This window comes from Protopterus annectens, chromosome 6.part1, assembly GCF_019279795.1.
Source record: "Protopterus annectens isolate FY-2018-M chromosome 6.part1, PAN1.0, whole genome shotgun sequence".
NCBI classification, from domain to species: domain Eukaryota; kingdom Metazoa; phylum Chordata; order Ceratodontiformes; family Protopteridae; genus Protopterus; species Protopterus annectens.
This window is the reverse complement of record NC_056738.1, coordinates 485,516,168-485,542,679: the sequence shown is the minus strand read 5'-3', so window position 1 is coordinate 485,542,679 and position 26,512 is coordinate 485,516,168. Positions and strand designations below refer to the sequence as shown.

The 26,512-nt window shown below is 40.9% G+C and overlaps 1 protein-coding gene across 1 annotated transcript in view; it reads right to left on the bottom strand.

Annotated features, from left to right (window-relative positions):
• PIKFYVE (phosphoinositide kinase, FYVE-type zinc finger containing) overlaps positions 1-26,512 on the bottom strand; it is a 3,858,188-nt gene that overhangs the window by 3,765,440 nt on the left and 66,236 nt on the right. The gene's annotated exons all lie outside the window — the stretch shown is intronic.

Sequence of the window (26,512 nt, the reverse complement as noted above, 5' to 3'; positions counted from 1 at the left end):
TGGAAGAATACAGATCTACTTTTTCTTTGTGGAAGAAAAACTCTGAACTGAGGTTTCCAGGAAAGACCCCAGGAAAACAATCCTGTGAGAAGTCAGACAAGACTTCTGTAACTTGAAATCCCAGCCTGTGTAGGAGATCCCTTATCCAAAGGAGAGATTCCTGACACTTTGAAAAAAGACTCTGCAAAGATTAAAAAAAGTATCAAAAGGAAAATGCGAATACCTTGCAGTCAAGAGTTGGCTATCAAAGGAGCTAGACAAGTTGGTCCATCTACTGCTACAACAGTAGTTACAAAGTGCAATACAAAAAATTGATAACGTGGTCTAGACACGCAAAACACTAAAAAACAACTGAAATCTGATCTACAGAAATGTGATGATACACATTTTTAAATTATCTAAGGTCACTAGAATACTCAAAATGAAGAGCAAGGGGAAATTAATTTTGAATGGAGAGCATTTTGAACTTGGCACTATTACAAACGGGTTGAGGTGCGGCAAGGAAGGATCCAAAAAGGGACTCGAGAATGGCACCAGAAACACCCTTTATTTAAATCAAACTCTTCAAATAGCTAAAGAGAGGAACAGCTTCTATTCACTCCCTGAGTGAGCATATGTTAAATGACAGCAAGGAAAAGGCGAGCTTGGTCTGGATGGCAAAGAGGAATTCCTCAAAAAAGGAGGAGTGAAGAGACTCCCACTAGTATGTGTAAACTCTAATGGCTCACTCAAAACTAACCTGTCTGAAATTATCTGTTGCTAAAGGAGGAAAAAGGAGGTTCAGACTTTCTGGAAGGAATAAGGGGACTGCCACAGTAACAGGAGAGAGGGAAATCCTTCTTATAGTCATTCAGACTTAATGACTGCCCTTTGGTCTTGGGGGAGAGGGGGCTCCTATTTTCTTTTTGGAACCTTCCTCCCATTGCTTTTCAAACATTCTTACCAGCAGCTTACTGGGTCTCTGTATTTTATTTTTAAAGATTGCAGAGGGAACACCGAATCCCTTGACAAATGTGGAGGAGGAGAGGTAAAAAATCTTAACTCTCTCAAATCAGCTTTCCTCTCGTGCCACACTTTTTAATGACCTCTACAACAGGAGGTTCAAAAACTACTCTATCCAAGGAAGACTTTATAGGTTCATATTTGACAATCTCTGGAAGGTTTTGAGAATGTAGCCAGACAAACCTCCTTATAAATGTTCCAGTAGCGGCAGCCCTGGAAGTGTAATCATCAGAATCGTATGCACATTTTAAACAGTGGGTAGTAACTTGAGACACATTAGCAATCTATTTATACACAGCACATTTCTCCTCAAGATGGAGCAGATGCCAAAATAGTACTCATTCTCACAAGAGGCAAAATAGTACTCATTCTCACAAGAGGCAAGCATAAACATCAACATATGATCTTGACAGATGAGAATTCTAAGAAACAAGTGTTGCAGAAGAATGAACCTTTTTCTCAAATCTATCAAAAAGCTCTCCCCTTCCTTGTCAGGAGAGGGATAATTATTAACCAAATATTTAGAAGCAGCTAGACTCACAATCAATAGCTGCTGAGTCTGTGAGGAACTTTGTGTAGTCTGCTTGCTTTCATGGGGGCAGCAGTCTGGCTGTCAAGGAAATTATAGGCTATGAAAAAAATATCCACCAAAGCAAACAGAACAGGAGGAAAGTACAGTTTTGTACCTACCATAAATGTAGATGTTAGAGGATCCACATTGCTGCAGTCATAACCTGTGGGTAGTCCGCTGTCCTCGGTCGGCCCGAATACCAAAGAGTTAGGCTGGCGTCGGTCATGGGCGCCCGGAGCTGACGTCAGTACGTAGTAGTACTTAAGCACATGACCGACGCCATATCCTCAGTCTTTCTTGCCCCAGATGTCAGAAGACCTTAAAAAAGGTAAGACCAGAGCCACAAAGGAGAAAATAACAATAATCCCTAAGGAACAACAACAACCACAACAACAACCCCAAACCATAGAGGGGAAGGAGGGAGGGAAAATAGGACTGCAGCAATGTGGATCCTCGAACATCTACATTTATGGTAGGTACAAAACTGTACTATGTTCTTCGTCTCACACTGCTGCAGTCATAACCTGTGGGTAGAATCCCAAAGCAAAGGAAAAGGGAGGCTGGCAAACTAAAAAGCATTAGGGGCTGCTAACATGCCCTGTAAGACTGCAGTGGCAAACCCAGCCCTGGACTTGGAGTAAAGAGGGAGATGGTAATGCTTAGTAAAAGTGTGAACTGAACTCCAAGTAGCTGCTTCCAAAATATCTTTAGTAGCTACACCCCTCAAAAAAGCAGTAGATGTGGCAGTAGCCCTAGTGGAATGAGGTCTAATCCCAGCAGGAACATTCTTTCCATGATGAGAATAACAAAAGGCAATACAATTAGCAATCCACTTTGAAATAGTCTGCTTTGAAACAGCTTTCCCTTGTGAACTCAAAGCAAAAGAAACAAATAACTGTTGAGTCTGTCTGAACTCCTTAGTTCTGCTCAAATAATAACTGCCTGTGTATATCCAAAGAATGCAAGATTTTTTCCCCCTTATTTTGGGGATCAGCAAAAAAGGTAGGCAAATGGATAGACTGGTTCAAGGCCACATCAGAAATAACTTTTGGCATAAAAGTAGGGTTAGTACGTAAAGAAACTCTATCCTTATGGAATATCAGAAAGGGTTCAACTGCCATGAGAGCCTGCAATTCAGATACCCTTCTAGCAGAAGTAATGGCCAACAAAAAGGCAGTCTTCCAAGACAAAAACTTCAATTCCGACGTAGCTGCAGGTTCAAAAGGAGGCAAAGTAAGCTTCTCCAACACAAAATTGAGATCCCAGGAAGGAGTAGGAGCTCTACGTGGGGGTCTTATATTTTTTGCCCCTCTAAGAAATTGCTTAAACAAAGGGTGAGAAAATAAAGGAGGGTCACAATCATAGTGAGCAGAAATGGCTGCAGCATGAACCTTCACAGAGGAAAATGATAAACCCTTGTCTAGTAATTCAGTAAGGTACTGCAGTGTAAAACTCAAATTAGGTACTGAGACATCAAAGTCCTTTGTTGTGCTCCAAAGAAAAAATCTTCTCCATTTATCAGCATAAACCTTTCTAGTGCTGGGCCGCCTGGCTTCCAAAATGACATCCAAAACCTGTTGAGGAAGCTGAGAACCCACAGGCTCTAAAACAGAATTCGCCAGGCCGTTAGATGCAGGGACTGCACCCTAACATTGAGCAAATGACTGCTTGACTGGGACAACAAGTGAGGAAGCTGTGGCAAAGGCCAAGGAGGCTCCTGAATTAAACTACTCAGCAGAGGATACCAGTGCTGTCGTGGCCAATCTGGTGCTATTAAAATCATGCAAGGCTTGTCCCGCCTGACTTTCAAGAGTACCTTGGTAAGGAGAGGCAGAGGAGGAAAAGCATAGACATGAAGGTTGTTCCAACTGAAAGATAGAGCATCCACTTTCCAAGCTTTTGGGTGAAACATCTTTGTGCAAAATTTTGGTAGTTGGAAATTTAGAGGGGAAGCGAACAGATCTATGTCTGGAGTTCCCCAAGCCACTGTCAACTGTTGGAATACTTGAGGATCCAATTTCCATTCGTGGGGATCCACAATTTGTCTGCTCAATACATCTGCTAGGGAGTTCTGAGCCCCTGGAAGAAACCGTGCTTGAAGAGTGATGTGCAAACTCAGAGCAGTCTCCCACAATATCATAGCTTGTCTGCAAAGAGGGTAAGAATGGGTTCACCCCTGCTTGTTGATGTACCACATGACTGTAGTGTTGTCTGTTCGTATCAATACCTGTCCTGGTTGAAGTAGGCCCTTGAAAGCCATCAGGGCAAACTGGACTGCTAACATCTCCTTCATGTTGATATGCAAATGCTGTAGTCTGGGAGGCCACGTGTCTTGAATCCATTTCCCATTGAAGTGTGCTCCCCAAGCCAGGTCTGAGGCATCCGTCGTTATGATCTGACTCGCCTCTGGTCGGGTCACAGAGAGTCCCTTGTTTAGGTGACATTCCTGTGCCCACCACAAGAATTCCTTTTGGATGCAAGGTATTATCTGAATGACAGTGTCCAAATCGTGGCAGTGTTGAGTCCATACACTTTTGAGATACCATTGTAGCTTCCTCATATGCAGTTTGGCATTGGGAAGTACCAGAATGCAAGATGCCATGAACCCCAAGGCTTGAAGGACTGTCCTTGCAGTCAGCCTGGACAGTACTGATAATTGCTGGAAGTATAGATGAAGAGTTCTTTGTTTGTCCGGGGTCAGAAAAGCCATCTGAGAGGCTGTATTCAGTCTCACACCCAGAAAGCACATGTCCTGACAGGGTACTATTCTGGACTTTGTTTCGTTCACAGAATACCCTAGGCACATTAAAACTGCCATTACATACTGTAGGTGTTGAAGTAACTTGACTTTGTCTTGAGCAAGAATCAGGCAATCGTCCAGATAAGGATAAATTTGTATTCCCCTCAGTCTTAAGAAAGCTATTACAGGAGCCAGAACCTTTGTGAACACCCTGGGCGCAGTAGATAAACCAAAGGGCAATGCAGAGAACTGATAATGAGAAGTACCAGCCCGAAAACGCAGGAATCTCCTGCAGCTGGGCCTGATAGGAATGTGAAGATAGGCCTCTTTGAGATCCAGAGTTACCATCCAGTGATTTTTGCCTAGCAGAGGCAGAAGTTGCTGTAATGTTAACATCTTGAACTTTGGAATGTCTAGGTATGTATTGAGAATGGACAAATCCAGAATTGGCCTCCCAAGTGTTTCCTTTCTTTGGCACTAGGAATAGACGAGAATAAAACCCTAGGCCTTCTTCTGACGGAGGTACCACCTGGATTGCCCCCATCTGTGAAAGCAAAGAAATTTGTTCCTGAGCCTCCAGCCTTTGCTGAGGAGGTACATCTGGCATGCCTTTGAAAGGAGGAAAAGTGTGAAAATAAAACTTGTAGCCTTGATTTATTATGTCCAACACCCATTTGTCCTGGGTGACCAAATGCCAATTTTGTTTGAAAAGTGCCAACTTTCCTCCTAGAGGAGCTGCCAGAAAAGAAGGATCTGGCAGCTGAAAATACAGGTCATTGGGTCTGTTTACGAAAAGGCTGACCCCTGCCCTCACCAGAAGATTGTGCAGGAGAACTCCAAGTCCTAGGTCTGAAAGAACCCTGAGCGTGAGCCCTGCCCCTACCACGTCTAGACCTGCCCTTAGACTGAACATCCGAAGAAGGGTAAGACCAGACCTGCCCTTAGACTGAACATCCGAAGAAGGGTAAGACCATCCTCTTGCAGGCCAATTCCTGCTAAACTTAGGGGGCTGCACTTGCAAAAATTCCTTGACCGTCTGCATAGACTTAGCTTTGTCTTCCATCTTTTTCAAAACTGACTCCACAGGGGAGCCAAAAAGAACTTCAGATTGAAGAGGAGCATCCAAAATCCGAGCTTTAAAATGCTCGGACAAATTTTGATCCTTAAGCCAGGCATGTCTACGAATAACTGAACCAGTAGCAGCCACCCTGGAAGAAGCCTGAAGGGCATCAAAGCCACACTGCAAGGAATGTTTACCAACTTGATCTGAAGCATGAACCAAGTCCTGCAATTCCTTACACTCTATACCCTCAGATAGGTCAATTAAAATCTAAGGTAGATGCTCTAACAGAAAGTTCTGATACTTCAGCATATGAAATTGGCAATTTAAAGCCCTCATAGCTAACGTAGAAGAGGTGTACACTTTTTTACCCCACCTATCCAATGCTCTAGAATCTTTATCCAAAGGAACTGGATTCTTAACCACAGAAGCCCTGACACCTTTAGGCCCTTGAATAATAGTTTCCGGGTCAGCTCTAGGACTCTTATACAAATATTTATGTGCCTCTGGAACTCTGTAATACCTGTCTGGCTTGACAGGGGCAGGGGGTAAAGAATCAGGATTAAGGGAAGCTTCAGAAAAACATCCTGAACAACATCTAAAACAGGGGGAATAGCCAAAGGTCTATGTTGTGGCAAAAACAAAAATTCCCTAAGCCTCTTACGAGAATCTGAAAAATCCTGACCTTCCCACTTGAAATGCTCCCTCATGGAATGCAAGGTTTCAGAAAAGGAAAAATCCTCTGGAGGAGAAGCAGGAGGACAGGAATCCTCTGCATCCGAATCTGAATAGGGAGGAAAATCCTGAATATCCTCAGCTGAGGACTCAGAGCAATCAGAGGAATGCTCCATTCCCTCTAAATCTGTCTCCACCCTAGGCCTCTTCTCTGGAGGGGGCATAGAACCCCTGATCAAAGTAATCAAATCCTCTGCCATTTTCAACATATGTTTTTTTAGGAACAGAGCCCAAAGAACTAGGGCTATGGCCTGTACCAGAAAGACCAGGTCTAGCCTTAGCAGGGCCTTTAGTGACTGAAGTAGAAGGCCTAATAACCTTTTGTAAGGATGGAACCACAGAAACTTGAGAAGCACCCTCGGCCTGGCCTAACTCCTGAGAGGCCAACTCCTGTAACAGTAAAGGTTCCCCCTGGGATTCAGCCGAGACCTCGGCTGGATCCACAGATTCAACCGTAGATTCCATAGAACCGGCGTCCGCAACGGACGACTCAACCGGTTTAGACCTTAAAGATTTATCTTTTCGCTTTTTTGCGGCAGCGGGCGTCGGAGGATCCGACGGCATGTTGTAGTTACACCGCTTACCGAAAACCAACCTAGCACAGTCTAATCTGCGTTTAATGGTGCGCTTATTAAATCTAGCACAAAAGTGACACCCGACTACGTCGTGCTCAGGCCCCAAGCAAGGAATACAGAGAGAATGATAGTCCCTATGAGGTATCTGTTTCCCACAAGAAATACAATTATTAACTTTTTCTGACATCCGGATTAACTGAGGCAAGAAGACAAAAATTTTCCCCAACGGGGTACTTAGCCCAACTTGGTCTTCGGTCTGAAACTCGAAAATTGAAAATTTCAGAACGCCGAACGGCATTTGCAAACGCTGCTTCTGCTTCGGACCACGCGGCAAGAAAGACTGAGGATATGGCGTCGGTCATGCGCTTAAGTACTACTACGTACTGACGTCAGCTCCGGGCGCCCATGACTGACGCCAGCCTAACTCTTTGGTATTCGGGCCGACCGAGGACAGCGGACTACCCACAGGTTATGACTGCAGCAATGTGAGACGAAGAACATCAGTAGTAGCTTCTGGAAATTCCATTTGTAATAAATCAAAATACTTCCAGAGGAACTGAGAAACATCATGGTCTTACCACCGATTCTTTCTAGAAACAGTTTGAGAATCCTTCAAAAGTATTGTTGGACATTACACTCTCCTCAGAATCTCAATCAGAAATCTATGAAGACAAGTCATAATCTGTCCCTTCACATCACTCTTGAGGTTCAAACTCTTGAATCTCTTGGGGTCAACAGCCTGAATTAAAAACTAAGCTAAGCCCAACAAATTAACAGAGTAAGTGAGACACAAGGCGATATGCTTTCGTTTTCGTTTCTTTTTGGCAAACATTTTCTGAAGGGATGTGCACAGCTTTCTGGCTAGGCACACTGACATTCTCTGTCCCTTATCCCAGGACTAACAAGACCGTCTCTCCCTTGCCCATCAAAATCACTCCAACAGTCAGAGGATGTATATAAGCCCTGGTCCAAAGTGGCTGTAGGAACTACACAGTACAATCCAGGGAAAATAAGTGGCCTGAAGAACCAGTTTTGGCCAAAGCAGAGTCACCCACCTGAAGCTGGGGCACTTTAGCAGCCTGCTGTGTTGGCGAAAGTAGCCTGCTGTGGTAAAAGGCTGTTTCAAAATATGGTTTGTTTTCACTTATATAAATGTGGGATTACTAAATTAGCACTTATGACATAGGCACAATTTTTTTTGTTAAAAAAAATGAAAAGCAATGCTCCCATTTAAAAGGCATCAAAAGTCATGTGATAGTTTTCTAGCTTAATTAATAAGTTGGTTTTCTGTTTTTTCATAAAAAAGACAAGTGGAAGCCCCCTCCCCGAATGGTATTTATCTGGCCAGAAATGCAGCGCGTTACTTGATTGGTCGACAGAGCTGCTCTCATTCTCCAGGGTCAGGAAAGGTTTGTAAAGGGCTTGAGCTGACTAACAGTTTGGGTGCATGGGGGTGCACTGGGGCTTTGGACCCACTATTACAGCTTTGGCAGGATATAAGCTATATATCACAATTAGGCTACTAGAGCAGTGGATCCATATGAGCAACACCATACTTTTTTGCTTTTAATGCTTTATACTTTCCGGTCCTTTCCAGGGGATACTGCAGGTCATTGGTCCAAGTCAATGAAGAAATTACAGTTTTGTTAGTCCTACTTGCCTGTTAGTCCTACTTGCCTGTAACAGTAGATGTTCACAGAACACAATGGCTTACTGGCATTGGAGTAGTTAGTAGTGCACTGCTACGCTCCTTTGGCAGTCTACTAAAGCTCAAAACCCCTAACCACTGCCTGTTTTGGGTGTGAGAGAATCACCTGGCAGTACAGGGACTGCCTTACAGCACAAAAAGAACAGAAGATGGAAACAAAAGCTTTGCAAACACCTGTTCAAAACCAAAAACTACACATACAAACAGCAATAAAGGCTGTGGAGTAATGCTCAACAGCAACCCAACCGCCAAACTATGTACATCCAAAAATGGGGGAGGAGAACAGTGGGCGGGTACTGCTAGTACTGCAGTATGTTCCATGAGCAAGGTACAGTTGTATAACATTTTACCATAACAGATGTCTCTCCACTTTTGCAGTATTCTTTACAATAGGAATCCCCTGCCAAGGACGGCCCGATGTCCAGCCAGTATACCAAAGCCTTTTGGTTGTAAAGGGTACACCGTACTTCACACATGCTCCCTGTGCATGCCATAAAGGTTACATCCGGATGTACCATCCTCAGAACTGAAAAAGCTCTAGTAGTTATGACAGTCCAAGGGTAAAAATAGATAAGCACACCCAGAAGGAAAAAAGACCAGAGGGAGGAGGGAGGGAGCGAATACAGGGAAGAGAAGAGAAGGACATCTACTGTTAAGGTAAGATTTTACACAACTGTAGTATATCCTTCCATATCACTGTTGCAGTATTCTTTACAATAGAGAGAATGCAAAGGCTCAGGAAAAAGACTGGGAGAAGGAAGGGTCAGAAGAGCCCTCTAGAAAGCCACAGAAAATGGTCTTGTTAAAGCCAGCTCTGGCCCTAGAAATTGAATCCAACTTACAGTGCTTAGTAAAGGTACGCACAAAAAGTCCAGGTTACTGCCTCAAGAATAAAATTAAGAATCCAAACCCTTGAAAAAAAACACCAGAAGACGACGCAGCTCTCAAGATTCTGATAGACAATACCAGAGAAGGAAGGCACTTCCCATGAAAATAATAGCAAAAAGAAATAAGAAATTGCTTTAAATATTCAAGAAGAAATAATTTGCTTGGAAACAACCAAATCTAAACACCTAGGATTAAAAGAAATGAAAAGTTGATCACATTTAAAAAGCTTTAGTCTTATCCAAACACCGGAGTTGTCTATGCAAATCCAAGGTGTGCAAAACCTTCTCACTAGAAAACTGTGGAGAAGGGAGAAAAAGTGGGCAAATGAAAAGACTAAGAGACAACTCAGTAACAACCTTGGGCATAAAAGAAGGATTAGTACAAAAGGATACCCCTTTCCTTATGGAAAACTAAAAAAAAAAGGAAGAACAGCCACAAGGGCTTGCAGCTCAGACACCCATCTGGCAGAAGTAAGGGCCAAAAGTACAGTCTTCCAAAAACAATGCTGTAAGGAAGCTGAATCTGCAGGCACAAAAGGAGCTGGAGTCAATTTTTATAAAATAATATTAAGATCCCAGGAAGGACAGACAGGTTCCTGGGAGGCCTAATGTGAAGGAAGCCTTTTAAAAACTGGCCTCAAATCTACAGGCTAAAGGGGGAGTCAAAGGCATATACAGCTGATAAGTGGGCTGTAACAGAAGACTAGGCCAACCCAGCATTGAACAATTCACACACAGAGAACCAAAGGAACAGTAGTGGGCTTCCTGGTCTCTTGCAGGACAAAAAAAAAAAAAAAAAAAAAAAAAGGTGTCTGTAAGGGCTCAAAGCCCTGTCACCCACTGCAATAAAGGTGTTTATCACAACACAAAGTCAGCTGAAGTGTGGACAGGTAGGGATGGATGAGAGATCTCTGGTCTTGTGTGAATAGGTCCACCCCATGACGTAACTTGTGATGGCTGCCTTTGGCAAGATGCAGAACAGGGAACCAATGCTGTCTGGAACAAAAGGGATTCACCAGCAAGATTTTGCGAGCATCCTGTTTTACCTTGAACAAGACTTTCGGAAAGAGAGGGAAGGCATAAAGAAACACCCCCTACCAAGGAAAAGAGAGAGGGTGTCCACCTTCTAGGCCACAGGGCATGGGACTCTGACACAAAACAGAGGAAGCTGTCTGTTCAAAAGGGAGGCAAATGGATCCAATTGAAGAGTACCCCATTGGTGGACAATGTCCAGAAACAAATCCCACTGAAGCATCCACTCGTAAGACAGTGTTATGGACCTGCTCAAACAATCTGCTACTAATATTCTGATCTGAGGGAATGTAAACTGCCTGAAGGGTCACCTAATATTGGATGGCTAGCTCTCAAACCTGAAGGGCTAACCTGCATAGAAGATAAGACCTTGTCCCCCCTTACTTGTTGACATGCCACTTTACTGTGGTATTGTCTGCAAGAATCTTGAGAGGACCTGTAAGGAAAAAAGAGAATGAAAAGTCTGAAGAGCCAAACAGAAGAGTTCTCGGATATTGATGCGGTCTTTCTTTTGTAGGAGTGACCAATGGCTCTGTACCTTCAGAGAGCTGAAGGAGGCCCCCCCATCCCACATCTGAGGCATCAGTGAAAAAGCTCCAGAGGGGGGACTGGAGATTGCAAAGGAAGCCCTGGGTTGAGGGACAACTGATTAATCCATCACTGAAGTTCCAGCTTGAGGCATAGAAGTAAAGGACTAGAAAATCTCAAAGGATGAGAATGTTGAAACCAAACTGACTCTAGAAACCACTGAAGCTTTTTCATATGGAGCTTGGCTACAGGTATACTAATGGTGTAAGTCATGTAACCCACAGCCCTCAGAAATTCTCTGGTTGTTACTGAAGCCAGAGGAAGAAGGGACTGAAAGAAAGAGTTAAGGCCTTGTGAGGAGGCAGGGGTGCCAGCACTGGAACAGTCTGGATCATGCAACCCAGAAAAACATGATCCTGAGAAGGAGTCAGAAATGACTTCTGGAAATTTACTGCAAGCTCCAGGCTTTGCAAGAGAGAGAGAAATGATAAAGTGTAGATGCTGAAGTAAGATCTCTTGAGAGGAGGCCTGAATAAGCAGGTTGTCCAGACAGGGAAAGACCTGTATCCCCCTTAGCCTGCAGAAAGGCATCACAGATGCAAGGCATTCGGTGAAGACCCTTGGGGCAGTAGAGAGGCCAAAGGGCAAATCAGAGAACTGGAAATGCCAGGAAGCAGCACAGAAATGTAAAAACTGCCTGAAAAGTGGATAAATAGGAATGTGTAGATAAGCATCCTTGAAATCCAAGGAAACTAGAAAAACCTGAGGAAGTAGCAAAGGTAACTAAGTTTGAAGGGACAGCATCCGGAAGGAAGGGACCTTAAAAAAAAAAAAAAAAGTGTTTAGCTGAGAAAGATCCATTATGGGTCTCCAGGTGCTTTCTTACCTGGGAACCAAGAACATTCGAGAGTAAACCCCAATCTCCTTGTGAGGAGTTGGAACCTCTTGAATTGTTCCTTGAGCCAGCAGGTCCTGAAGCACCTTTGGAAAAAAGAGCAGCTGTTCCTGAGGAGGCTGAGGAATGCCCAGAAAAGGGGGGGGGGTTCTAAACCATTTAATAACCCTAGTGAGTTATGGCAGGAACACAGAAGTCTTGGGTGATTTTTACCCAAACTGGAAGAGATAGAGAAACATGCAAAGAGGAAGGTGACTGAGGACAGGATAGTCGGACAGCACCTGGTTTGTCAGGAAAAGGAGGTTTCTGAATAGGAGTTTGGGTAGCCTTAGCAGGGGGAGCCCTTCTACCACCCAGTTTACCTTTGGGGGAGGGTGAGAATGTCTATGGGCAAAGACAGGCTTATTAGGATAATTCCTCTGAAACTTTGGTACAGGGGAAACAAAAATATGCTTCAATTCCTGTAAGGCCTTACCCTTTTCTTGCAGGGACTTCAACTTCAGCCTTTACCTGATGATGCTCTTTGGGATAATAAACATTTGTTTGATGCTGCAGAGTTTGAGCCAGGAATACCTCTTTCAAAACAGATCCAAAAGCAGCAGCTCTAGATGAAGCATTAGTTGCATTTAATGGAATAGCAATCTACTTGGGAGGACATCCCAAGCAAAGCAACAGCAGAGGTTTTCCCCTCAGAATTAGGGAGGTCAGAAAGAGCTTGACAGAGCAGCCAAAATGTACATAGCCATACGTGTCTGATAGTTAACAGCCATAAAGGCTAGGGTAGCAGAAGTATACATCCTCTTACCCAGTTTCTCCATGGTTCTGATATCCTTACCAGATGGCAGCAATTTAGTAGAAAGCAACAATTTGGAATGCATATCAGAAGCCAGTGACGCCACAGAAGGATCAGCACAGGGGCACTTGTATAGAAACTCGCAGTCCACAGGCACTTTATATAAAACCTATCAGTTTTTTGGGAGCAGGGGGTTGAGAATCAGAAGCCTGGACAAGCTGTAGAAAAAGCATCCAGCAAGGCAGCAAGAACCAGAAGGAAGAGTAGAGGGCCTAGAAGACTCCATTTGCAAAAGCTCATAGTACTTTCAGGGATTCATCTTACTTCAAGGATTCAAATTTTAGAGCTACTTTTCCACAGCGAGTTATCTAGTTTTGTAAATTTGTATGATGGCATGTTCTTTTAAGTAACATTAACACCAGTTTCTTCAATAATACCATTAATTCCCCATCTCCATTATCCCATCTTATTTTGCAGATTAACACGATGAATCATCTATATGGACTACATATTCCATATGCAAGCCAGAAGACTTATCAGATCAGTTCCTAGTCCATTGTAGCTGCCTTCCTACACTTAATATGTCAAGATCCTTCTCTTTTGTAAGATCAGCTAAATTTAAACATTTCAAGTTATACCAACTTGCCCTAAGGTTTCAACTGTTATGTTACACCTATTTTTTCTCGGCCCATGACTCTTATTTGAACCTTTTCTTTTTTGAGACAGAGGCTTCTGTCTCACAGCAGCACCTCTGGCTGTTTCACTCCATTGGTACCAAATTCTTCCCAACTCACTATGGTATTCCGCATCTCATCTTAGTTTCCTTTTTCTGTGGTGGTGGTGCTGCGGTAGCGTTGTCACCTCACAGTAAGATGCTGTCCAGTTCGACTCTCAGCTAGAGCGTCTTCTGCGTGGCGACATGCGTGAACGGGCATACCTTCACTGAAGGTTGTGCGTCAGAGCTGGCAACTCGGTACGTAAAAATCAACTGCCAATCATTAGCAGACCGGAGTTCTGCTGTGGTGACCCCTAACCAGGAAAAGCCGAAAGACAACATCTTAGTTTCCTTTTTCTGAGTTTCTTAGCATAATTTCCAGCACGTCTCTCACCTCATCACCATTTTTGGTATAGATATCTTCCACTTCAGTCATAACTTTACGCAGCCCAGAATGATGAACCTTATACAAAATACAGTCAAGTCTCACAAATACAACAAAATCCTGGACAATGATGACTCCAGATCCCTTGTACTCTGCACTAGCCTTTTTTTTTAAGCTATCCTGTCCCCTACGTAAAACCTTTCACTCATGTTATGAAGTTGTTTCAGTAGTGCTCTGTGTCCTGTTTAAACATTCAGCATCAGTAAATGTTCTCATCATTCATAATGCTGAAATACATTCAACTGCTCCCATGCTTCTTTACTGAACATAAGGGAGATTTTAAGATCTGACTATTATGAGTTGACCCAAGCAGTAGCCACAGATTCCTTTCCAGTATTTTTTGCCACTAAAACCCAACCTAAACGCACAGATGTCAGCCATCCACTAGTTTTTACTATTAACATTACTTGTTTTAGTGTTCAAGTCCTTCTAAGAGACCATTGCTCTAAGGACTACAGGCCAACAGGATTATAATTTTAGTACTGAAGTTCTCTGCTATATCTCGTCACATCATTGTTTGCTTATTCATCAATGAAAACATTTCTTTACAATCTCTGATTGTGTGTGTGTGTGTGTGTCTTTTCATAATGCTTCTGGCACTGAACCATGTAAATTGGTTAGTGATATGAAGGTACACAGTTTCAGATTCAAGTTCATGCAGGTCCACAGCAACTTGTCTCATACTCACAGGCATGTTAACAGGCCTGGGTTTAGGTCTGCTATACATACTGCAAACCTCATAATTGTCAGTCTGTTTCACAGTAGAAATGTAGTCAGGGTCTTTTTTTCTTATACTACAAAGCAATTTCTGCAGTCTACACACAGAAACATGTCCAAGTTGAAGATGCCATTTCGTTAAAACTTTTGTTTCTTCACCCTCCTCGTATTTTATGAAACTGTAGGGGCCTTATTTTCACACAAACGTTACCCTATATGAACTAGTAATGTTTCGTTACCATACTTAACCTGTCCTATTTTTGTTAGTACTTCCAATCTCTTGGTACTACACACTAGTCTACCATCTCCAAACTTTAAAGCCCTACTAATGGGTGTACTTGTTTTTAATACCTTTCCACCCGACACTTACTTTACTAATACAGTTGTCTAGCATTTTCTCCACAATCATTGCATGTATATGCAGTATCAAAGCTGATACAAAAGATTTTACTACAAAAAGTACATTTGAATCTCGTGCAATAGTTATCCGGTGGATTTCTATTCATTAATGGCAGCCTCACAGATCTTTTATGTCTGCCCAGCATGCTACTCCACTTCTGCTGTGAGAAACATTTGTCCTGGCATTTTTAATGCCCAATGAAATGCCGGATGCTTTTGGTTCAAAAATGCATTTTGTGTCAGACTTCCCTATAGAAAAAGTTCAGTGGATACGGTTAAAGCGGTTTACCTTTTACATTGGAATGAGGCATTCCATCGACATCACTTTCACTGAATCCCGTTTCAATGAGAACAATTTTGCTGAAATCACTTTCAGGTATTGTAGAGAATTTCCTTTTCTCCACTGTTGAGAGTCCTTGGAGTAGTTATATTTAAGGGTAGGGGTGGGCATGTTAATGCCCATTGAAAAGCCAGATGCTTTTTGTTCAAAAATACTTTTTCCTTAGGGAAGTCAGGACATAAACTGCATTTTTGAACATAAAGCATCCGGCATTTTTTTCATTCGTGCTAAAGATCATGTCTTTGGTTTGTAAAGGTTAAGTAATTTAATGTTAGTTAAATACAATTTCTATACTTACTATAACATAGATCTGTGATGTTTTCTTCCCATCTGGCTCAATGTATGGGTTATCAGATTGCCGCCTTTAGTCTCTTGGACCCAGGGCTCAGGCTCCTTTCCCTATCCATAATTCTCCAATACATTTTCACCTTCTCCCACCTTTTTCACTTCTATCCCACCACTGTACCCTTCCTAGACTCCCCCATACCTCTTTCTCTAATACCAACAACCTTCCACAGTTTAGAAATAGGGGTCTATATTAAAAGATCAAATGTTCACAAGTGCGAATACAACAACCGCGACACAAACGCTGAACAGCTGCAACAGCGAAACACGTACACATCGAAATATGGAACGCCAAACACATTTCTGAAAACAGCAGCACCATACAGGTAAGTAAAACTTACTTAAACATACCTCAATAAAACACACTTTTGCAGTGGGGCAAGCCCCCCCCTGCACCCCTCACTTACATATACCAACTCCGAGATTGGACTGCAGTGGGGAAAAGGATATATTTCCTCTTCCCCACGAACACCCTGCTGGCAAAGAAAACCCGTTCGGTGTTCCGTATTTCGATGTTTACATGTTTCGCTGTTTGGCGTTTACGTGTCACGGTTGTCATAAATCGCAGTTGTGAACGTTCGATCTTTTAATACAGACCCTAGAAATAGTACTGTAGAGCAGGTGTAGTAGTCTATTACTAGACTCCACTGCAGTACTATATATATATATATATATATATACACATATACATATACATATATATATATAGATATATATATATATATATATATATATAGATATATATATATATATATATATATATATATATATATATATATATATAGATATATATATATATATATATAGATATATATAGATATATATATAGATATATATAGATATATATATAGATATATATAGATATATATATAGATATATATAGATATATATAGATATAGATATATATATATATATATATATATAGATAGATAGATATATCTAAGTCTCCCGTCATTTCATATTGCTCGTCTCCTCTACTCTGTACTACTACCACTGTTTACTACCAAAGACCTTGCTACCTATCTGCCAGACCCAAAGGGAGGAAAAACGGTTCATTCCCCAGTTTACTTGCTGTTTGCTACTCATCAAAACTCTAACTATGCCTTCTAAGTTGTAACTCTGTCAGATACTATACACTGAAAATTTTGTTATGCTACCTATGCTGTATCTACCAGATACATTTTGACTGCAAGCTTTTGTAATGTGGAGCATATCTCCATTAGTTGTACATATACTTTACACTGTTACTAGTTTTATTCAGGAAAAGAAATACAAGCTGCCATGACTGACGAATAGTAAATGTATTTATTGACAAAAATGGTAAGAGCTTTTGCAGTAATCCAACACTGCTTCTTCAGACCACATATAAACTTAGAAACACATATTTAAAGTAAAAATTAATCAAATTTTAAAACCAAATCACATGTTAAAAAAGTAATAGGAATATATGGAAATGGGAAAAAATTAGCACTTATGAAGACAGGATTCCAGGCCAAATCTCTTAAGATAAAAGGTTAAAACAACCAAATCCAGGGAAAAAAATGCACATGCCTCCTGTGACAGATAACACCAAGCACTACGAGATACTGCCTCAAACAGAGGAAGACACTCCACCAGTCATCACCTTGCATTGGACAATCACTTCAAAATCAGAGAAACTATTGGTCATGCAAGTACAACAAGGTCTGATCACTTAACTTCTCATATCAGGTGCATGACTGGATAGGTAAACAGGTAAGCACAGCCTTCCAATAAAAGAGAACCAACTATAATTTGAAGTGTATAGAGACTAGATCAAACCCAAGAATGTAAAATAAACAGATCTGTATCAAGACAATTTAAAAAAATATTCAAACAAATTCTAAAAGCTTACACGAACTAAATGTAAGAAATTATTAATAAAAACAAAAACATAAAAGCAACGTTGCTATAAATCAACTAAAAAAACCCTTCCCATATACCAACAAAGTACTATTACATCAAGATCATAATAAATATGTCTAAATTGATAGTCATATTAAAAACCAGCATTGAAAAATGATGCAAAGTCTAGATTTAGCTCCTTAGAAATAGTATCTATTGGTGCATCCCTTCCAACAATATAGCACCAAGCCAAACGACACCAAAAGTGTTGTACTCTGTTCGAGCTGTGCAGAAGTCACTATTATTTTACCAGCTAGCATTTTTTCCTAATAAAGCACCAAGGGCAGCCCATCAGATAGTGGATCCTAGCGTATCAGCCAATAAGGAGATAAGCAAATAACCCAAAACCAAAAACAGCATCTACATAAAGTACACCTTCAAAAATCTAATATCTTACAAAAAAAATCTAATAAAAACAACCATTCAGGTCAAAAACAAAAACTTTTTGCGTCTGCAATATGAAGTGATCTAAAAATAGAAGGAATTAACTTTTACAATAAATTTAATTCTAAAATCATGTTATTTGCTGACGATATATTGCTGACTTTAAGACCGAATGGAGAGTCCATGCAAGAATTAGAGAAACAAGTAGAAGATTTTTTTTCCATTTCAGGTCTTTGTTTCAATAAATCCAAATCAAAACATATACTTCTAAATAAAATAGATGACTTGCATCTGAATAAATATCAAATAATTGGAGAAAAGGTTTCTTCACTAGGATATCTAGGAATTCTTATATCTGACAACATAGATACTACCATGACCTTAAATTATAATAAAATCCAAAATTTAATTCAAAAACAAGTTAATAGCTGGAATAAATTAATGTTAAACTTGGAAGATAGGTTACAGTTAATAAAAATGATATTACTACCACAAAAACTATATAGCATTAGCAATCCCTATTTTACCAGATAAAAAAGTTATAAAGACAATACAGAAACTTTTAATGGATTTTCTTTGGTATCCAAAAAAGAATAGAACTGCTTTCTCACATCATATTAGACCCTGGGACTTGGGAGGAATTAAATTTCCAGACATAGAAACGTATATTAATGCTTCCATCATTAAACTTATACTAAATTGGGTAAATCCAAATCATTCATCCGCATGGAAAATTTTACATTTAACTTTCTTCTTAAATGAAAACAAAATATTAAAAAATATGGATTTGGAGAATTATAACATTTTGGCATGTACTATGTAATAGCTTACAAAATAAAACAACAAAGCCCACTAATTTATCATATCTGAATAATATTTATAATCTATTTAGAAAATTTATAATTACAAATCCAGACATAAAATTATGGTTCGAACTCTTAATACCATTTAAAACAAAGAATTTTAAAGAAAAAATCCAAGAAAAATACTCATTAATTGGGAATCCAAAAACTTTATTTACTGGTTTCAATGCTTAAACAATCACAGTACTTTAACCACCCAACAAGTAATAAATGAGTTTAGTATATTTGAAATAGACAGAACAGAACTTCAAAAAATACTACAATATGCAAGCGATTTATGTAGAATTATTAATGATTCAAACTTTAATACTATACCCAAGTTCATAAAATATATGCAAGAATTGATTTATGGAAATCATAATAAGCTAATTTCTATATCTAAATTATACAAAATTTTAATAGTGTATAAAACCAAAATAGGTCAAAATGTTGTGAACATTTTAACAAAGGGCTTGACAATAAATCTATCATCTGAAGGTATGAATGACCTTTTGTTGTCAGTTAAGCTAACATCAAACTTCCAGATATGGAAAATCTTCACATGGAAATTTTTACATAGAGCCTTTTATACACCATATAAAATAGCCAAATTTGACCCTGCCCAAAAGCCCACATGCTGGAGATGTACTGTAACCTGCGAGGCAGATTGGATACATATATTTTATGATTGCATTAAAAAATTCTGGGAAGATATTAATAGATTTCTTCAAGCCATTTATAATGATAAATTTGTTCTAACAAAATCTTTAATTTTTTTGAATGTAGATGACTCAGTAACTATGAGTAAAAGTGATCAATATCTTATGGTCTATTAAATGTGTAACAAGACAATGGAAATCCACTGTCCCTCCAAGTTATGAAGACTTCATATCTCTATTAAAGGAATCTGCACAAAAAGAAATAAAAGTCAAAGAAGAAAGAATTTTTCCCAGACGTTGGACAGACAATCCTTGGAATAAAATCTTAATACTTATAGACACATTACAAAAGGATAGAATTTCTTCTACATGAAATTGAAATGTCATAAACTAAGATGGACTTATGTGAATATATGTCAGTAAAGGTTATACTAGTTCTACGAGATTATTCCTCTTTATAACCTTACTGGTTAATCCTTTTCATTGGACCACCTGTAAATATTGTACATATTGTTATAGTTATTAACTATTTTCTTTTATTTTGAATTGTAATTTAAATTTACTGTATCATAATTTGTCTACAAACAAAAAAAATAAAAATTATTTAGCAAAAAAAAAAAAAAAACCTTTTACAAAAAAACTGGCGTAGAATAAGAACCTGATAACACTTTAAAAGTAGTATCTAATTAATGCACCTATTGAAACCTTCAAACACCAAAAACATCCCATCAAAAAGCAACGCCCTAGCATGTCCAATAAAGGAGAAGAAACAGATGACCCTGAACCAAATCAGAGTCAAATGAATCCAGACACAAACTAGAATCCATACATAAACATATTCAAACATCCTGATTTATAGAATTAGTGTACCCCTGCCAATCATAAAACACAACATGGATTTTGCCCCAATCACAGTACCACCACAACCCTTATTAGCTTTTCCAACACTGCAACATCACCAATGAAAAAAACTGTAATCTGGTCTCCACTCTCTTTCTAGATAGCTCTAAGGCATTCGACATGGTCTCCCATACCAAACTCCTAACTGCACTCTCAAAACTCAACCTAAGTAACTCCACACTATTGGCCGTAAAATAGCAAAACTCCCCATCTCCTCTTCTCCCTGTAACCTTGGGTGTCCCACAGAGATCCATCCTTGGACCTCTCTTCTTTACCAAATTTACCAATGACCTTCACAAAGCCACCTTCTATGCCAATCTGGTCCAGTATGCTGACGACTCCACCCTAATCTGCCCTGCCCCCTCTCTCCAACTTCTGCACGAAATTACCCAGGAATCTTTACTGACACAGAAGCTTGGTTATCCAACTCACAACTAATACTCAACCCTAAACACAACACAACTAATGCTGCAAAGGATATAAAAAGTATACACACCTGTTAAAATGTCAAGTTTTTGTGATATAAAAAATTTAGACAACAATAAATCATTTAAAAACTTTTCCTACCTTTAATGGGACCTATAAACCGTATAATTCAATTGAAAAACAAATCTGTTAGGGAAAAATATAAAGATAAAAAACGTACAACACGCTGGTTGCACTAACTGAGGTTGATGGATGAAATCCACTATTTTATCTCTCTTTTCAAACATGGGAGAAGAGGGAGGGAAACGTCCAGAGGATGGGAGTGTTGGCTCCACAGATTCTTCAAGGCCCATCAGAACCTTCTCATATGCAGCCTTGCAAAGGGAAGCATGGAAATCAAGGACACCATGTGACCTAGGATCCTCAGAAATTCCCTGGCTGAGATGCTTTGAAAGTGAAAAAGAGTTTGTAAGTAATGGGTGAGGGCTTCCACCTTCTGGCAGGAGATGAAGGTTGCCATCTTGTCTGTTCTTATTCTACATCCTAGGAAGACAAGGTCTTGGGTAGGTGTCACATGAGATTTAAGTTGATTCACTGTGAACCATAGGACAGCCAAACGTTTGCACCCCATGTGTAGGAGGTGGTAAAGGGAGTGGCAGTCCTGTTGTACTATTAACAGGTCATCTAGGCAGGTATATATTTGCATGCCCTGCATTCTGCAGTGGGAGATAACCAGAGCTAGACACTTTAACACTCTTGGAGCTGTAGAGTGCCTAAATGGCAATGAAAACTGAAAATGTGAGGAACTTTCTGAAAGGTGTAGGAATTTCCTGTAGCTGGGGTGAATGGAGATATGAAGGTAGGCATGTTTCAGATCCAGGGATACCATGAAGGCTTGGTTGTGGATAAGGGGTAAGAGATGGTGCAAGGTAAGCATCTTGAAGGTAGGCACCTTTTAAAATAGACTGAAGGTAGGCAGATATAGAATTGGTCTCCAAGAGCCATCCTTTCTTGGAACCAAAAAACATCCTGGAGTAAAACCCTTTGTCTGATCTGGAGGGACTACTTTTATTGTGCCCCGGGCTAGGAGCTGATCCAAAATTGGAGGGAAAAGGTGAAGCTGGCTTGAAGGCGATTAAGGTGTCCCCTGGAAGGGGAGGACTGACCACCAAGTCATGAAATAACCTTTTTAGATGGAGGACCCAAGCCTCCGAGGTGATTTTCTGTCAGGAGGGAAGGGAAAGGGTGATGTAGAGGGACAAGGGGGGGGTGGATCTGGGCAGAGGGTTTGAGTCACACTGAAGGAACTCTGTCAGGGTCAGGCTGCTTCCAAAAGGGAGTAGGGGTTGAAGCTGAAGAGAGTTTAGGAGTGGTTTGCTTCCTAGGGTACCTCTGCCCTTTGGATTGTGGAGTAGTAGAATGAGAAGCCTGCCTCCTTCCACAACTGGTCCTTTGTGGGTAGTTCATGTGGTACCTCAGAATGGGTAAGACTAGCAAGTGTTTTAAATTTTGCAACTCCTTGCCCTTCTCTTTGAGAGATTTAAAGAGTTCAGCAGAAGCAGTGCCAAAAAGAGCCTTAACAAGTGGAGCATCCAGTATTTGGCTTGTACATCCATGGGTAGGGACTGCAGTCTCACCCAGGAGTACTTTGAGGACCGAACTTGATGTTGCAGATTTGGATGATGCCTCTACAGCATCATAACTGCACTTAAGAGTGCCTGGTCACCTGAGAAGTGGGGGATAACAGGGAAGAGAGCAGATACTTTGCAGGAAAATCCAGCACATCTGGCATTAATGCAGAGGCCCTGCACAAGGTATCTAGAACAAAAACTTAGTCATGTGGGTCTCATAGTTAATAGCTCCAATGGCTAGTGTGAATGAAGTATATATTTTCTTCCCCTGTCTATCCATGAATTTGATATCCTTATGTGGGGAAAAGAGAAGATGAAGACAGCTGTCTGGAAGATTTGCCTGCTGACACAGCAATGACTGCTGGGTCTGCAGGGGGGGGGTCTTGAACAAGAACGGAGCATCCTGGGGACCTTGTAAAACCTATCAGTGTTTGCTGAGGGCTGAAAATCTGGGGTCCGAGATGCAGCCTGAAAGGCATCATTAAAGGCTGGAAGCAGAGGAGGGACTGCAGGTGTAGAAGCCTGGTCCATCTGTAAGAGTTCAAAATACCTCTTTTTAGTCTGAAAAATCAGAGACCTGCCATTTAAAATGTTCTTTCATAAGTGTAATGGTGTTCCCAAAGGAGAATTCCTCCCCAGGAGATTTAGGATCAATAGCATCCTCCTCACCAGAAGTAGCAAAGTCCTTGGGAGACTCAATTTGGGAACAGGACTCATCAGAAGAGTTCTTCCTCTGACTCCTCCAAGGCCTGCACAGGCGGTACGGAAGGCTAGGACACCAGGGAGTGCAGAGGCTGGAAGGCTCTGAATAAATTCTGGGAAAAGGCTTCCCATCCAGGTGCTGGTTCTGTAACCCTGTGCTTTTCTTTTTGTTTCCTATTAACAGGAATAGTAGTAGTAGTAGTAGTAGTAGTAGTAGTAGTAGTAGTAGTAGTAGTAGTGCGTTTTGTAGCCGATGCCAGGGTGGATAGTAAGGCAGGAGTAAGCCCCTCCAATGCCACGACCTGCGGTTTCCCCCTAGCCATCAGGGCCTGATGGCTGAACAACCTCAGTGGACATACTCTGTTTCTGCTGAACTGACTTCCACCACGGTTTCCGGTTCCAGCTGTGAAACTCACGTCCGATGAGACCCTGTGCCAACATCTGCCTCGACAGTTTCACCAGACTCCTGAGGTGCAGCATGGGCGTCGGACCTAACTTTTTTGGTGGCTCCTCCGAGGTACCTACCCCACCATCCATACCGAATGCCAAACATTGGAACCTTTGGTTTTCTAAGTATAACATTAAAGCGGCTAGGCGGCTACGCAAAGTTTTATGTACAAAGGACTGGCAGATGTCACAAGACTCATAGTTGTGGCCTTCCCCAAAACAAACACTGATAGTGTGTCAGTGTGTGGAATTTGTCATTAACAAGCACACTCTCTTCCTAGCTGACATGTACGTCTAGAAAACAAGGAATATAAATCAAAAAACCCAAAAGGGTACTTATCTGCAGCGGACAACTGAAGTAAGGTGAGCAAAAATTCCTGGAGTTTGCGATTAGAGGTCCGTAGATCACTGCGGCAGAAAAGTTGTAGTTTGGGTACATGCAGACGTCACTTTTATAGTCGATAACAGTTTATGGCTCTGACATGCAACGTTGCATGTACCCCTTAGCCAAAGACTTTGGTATACTGGCTGGATGTCCGGTGCTGCAGGCAGCCACCTCCCTACTGTTGTGAATACTGCAACATGAGACTAGAAGGACATCAATACATACAGAGAAGCAATGAGGTTTAAAAGAATGCAGGATTTAATTGAGCTATGTAATGTTTGCCTGATAAAGACTGGGTAGATTATAAGGGATATATAATGCAACTGGGAGTGTGTCAGTATGGTTTGTGATGCAAAATGCTTGCAACAAGGATTCTGTTGGTGTGGTTTGTTTTCATTTATATAAATGTATGACTGCTTATGTCATAAGTGAAGGTTTAATAATAAGAGAGGCAGGAACTGAATAATTCATGTAATATTGCTTAGGTTATACGATGTATAGCAATACATGTGAAGTATAATGTTTGCTAATGTTAACTTAATACAATTTGATTACTTTTGTATAAATGTAAAATTGCCTATAGCACAAGTGATAATTCAATAAAAAAAGTGTTTAAAAAAATTTAGATAAACATCCAGCAAATTTAACATGTATTCCCCTTTGCTGGAAAAAGTTGTAAATAAAACTGGCACGTTAATGGCTTGGTTAAGGGCAGCTTCCGAGGCCACTTTAGGAAGAAAATTAGGACTGGTTCAAAAAGAACCCCTATCATTATGAAAAATCAGATAGATAATTAGGTTTACAAGAGAACACCTGTGACACTGAAATTCTCCTACATGAAGTAATGACCATCAGGAAAATAGTTTTCCAAGACAGAAAATTTATTTGCATTGAAGCTGCTGATTCAAATGGGGTTTGAGTTAAGGCCTAAAGGGACAAAGTGGAGTCCTTCAGTGGTGGTCTGAGAAGGAAGGTTCCTCTCAAAAAGACTTTGTGCAATTTCAGTGAAGCAATGGAGTTCCGATTTTCTCCCATGTGAAAGTTAGATATGGCTGCCAGATGTACTTTGATGTTGGAACAATTAGCATCTTCCTGAAATAATCCTGCCAAAACATCCAGAGTAGAGGGTGAAGGAGCAAAAAAAAGGGATCTATCCCCTTCAAGTATGCCCAGATATCAAATCTCCTCCACTTACTTCCACAGACCTTCTTGTTGGCTGCATTTTGTGAAAAGTTTAAGATATGGCGCACCACAAAAGAAAGCAAGCATTCCTGGACATCATTGTAATTGAAGAAAAAAGTTATGTACTCACCATAACGTTCCATCTGAGTTGTTGATTCTCATTTGTCTTCAGCCTGAGGGACCCAGATCTGGCCACAAATCAGACTCTGCCGCATACTTCAAATTCAGATGCAAGATCCAAGCTCCTCCCCTACTCAATCCACATCTCCCTCCTCCTCTGAGTTTGTTGCACAAAACAGCAGCATCCTAAAATAATATGCGCATAACAAACTGGCATAACAAAAGGTCTAACAAGGGGAAAAACAAACCAAAGGAGATGGAGCTAAGACTTATCCATCCGGTCCATTATGCAGCCCACACAAGGCAGGGGGAAGGAGGGAGGGACGGCTGAAGACAAACGAGAATCAACAACTCAGATGGAACATGTTGAGTACATAACTTCTTTATCTGATGTTGCTGTTCTCATTTGATCTTCAACCTGAGGGACAGAGTCCCCAGCTACCAATAAACACTGGGAGGTCTTCATGGAAGGATGTTCCAGAGTACGGCTGAGCCAGAGGATGCCCTGTCCCTGGTAAGAAAACACAATTTATAATGGGAGATAAATGTGTGCAGAGATGCCCAGGTAGCTGCAGAGCAGATATCATCTACGGAGATCCTGGACCAAAAGCTGGCAGAAGTCGCAAAAGACCTAGTGGAATGTGCCAGGACATGCCTTGGGAGGAGATAACCCTTTGGCTCGATGTGCAGGCAGAAATCCATCAAGCAACAGTAACTTTAGAAACTGGCTTACCAAGGAAAGGTTTAGAAAAAGGATACAAAGAGGGGAATCAAACTTACGAATAGATTTTGTTCTGTGCAAATAAAAACACAGTTGCCTGTGAACAATCGAGCAAGTGCAACTTGTACTCTCCCTTATTCTGGAAATTTGGAAAGAAAACTGGCAAATTGATGACCTGGTTAATATTAGACTCTGATGCCACCTTCGGTAGAAAAGATGGATTAGTCCGCAGTGACACCTCACCTTTATGGAATACCATATAAGGGGGCTTGACAGACAAGGATTTGATCTCAGAAACCCTCTTGGCTGAGGTAATCGCAACTAAAAAAATCCATCTTTCATTACAGAAACTGCGAGTCAACTGTGGCCGCTGGTTCAAAAAGAGGAAAACCCAAGGCCTGTAACACCAAGGTGAGATCCTAAAGGGGCAGCTGACCTTAACTGGGGGCCTGAGGAGGAAGGTACCTTTCAAAAAGGCCTTACAAAAGCTTGGAAGAAGCCAAAGAATTCTTGCCTATGTGAAAGTTAGAAATTGCTGCCAATTGTACCTTAATTGTAGAGTAGCTAGCTCCATGATTAAAAACATCTGCCAAAAACTCCAAAATGGCCAGAACTGGCGCAATGAAAAGATCCAGGTAGTGTTGAAAGGCCCAGAATGAGAAACGCTTCCATTTATTCAAATAAATCTTCCTTGTAGAGGATT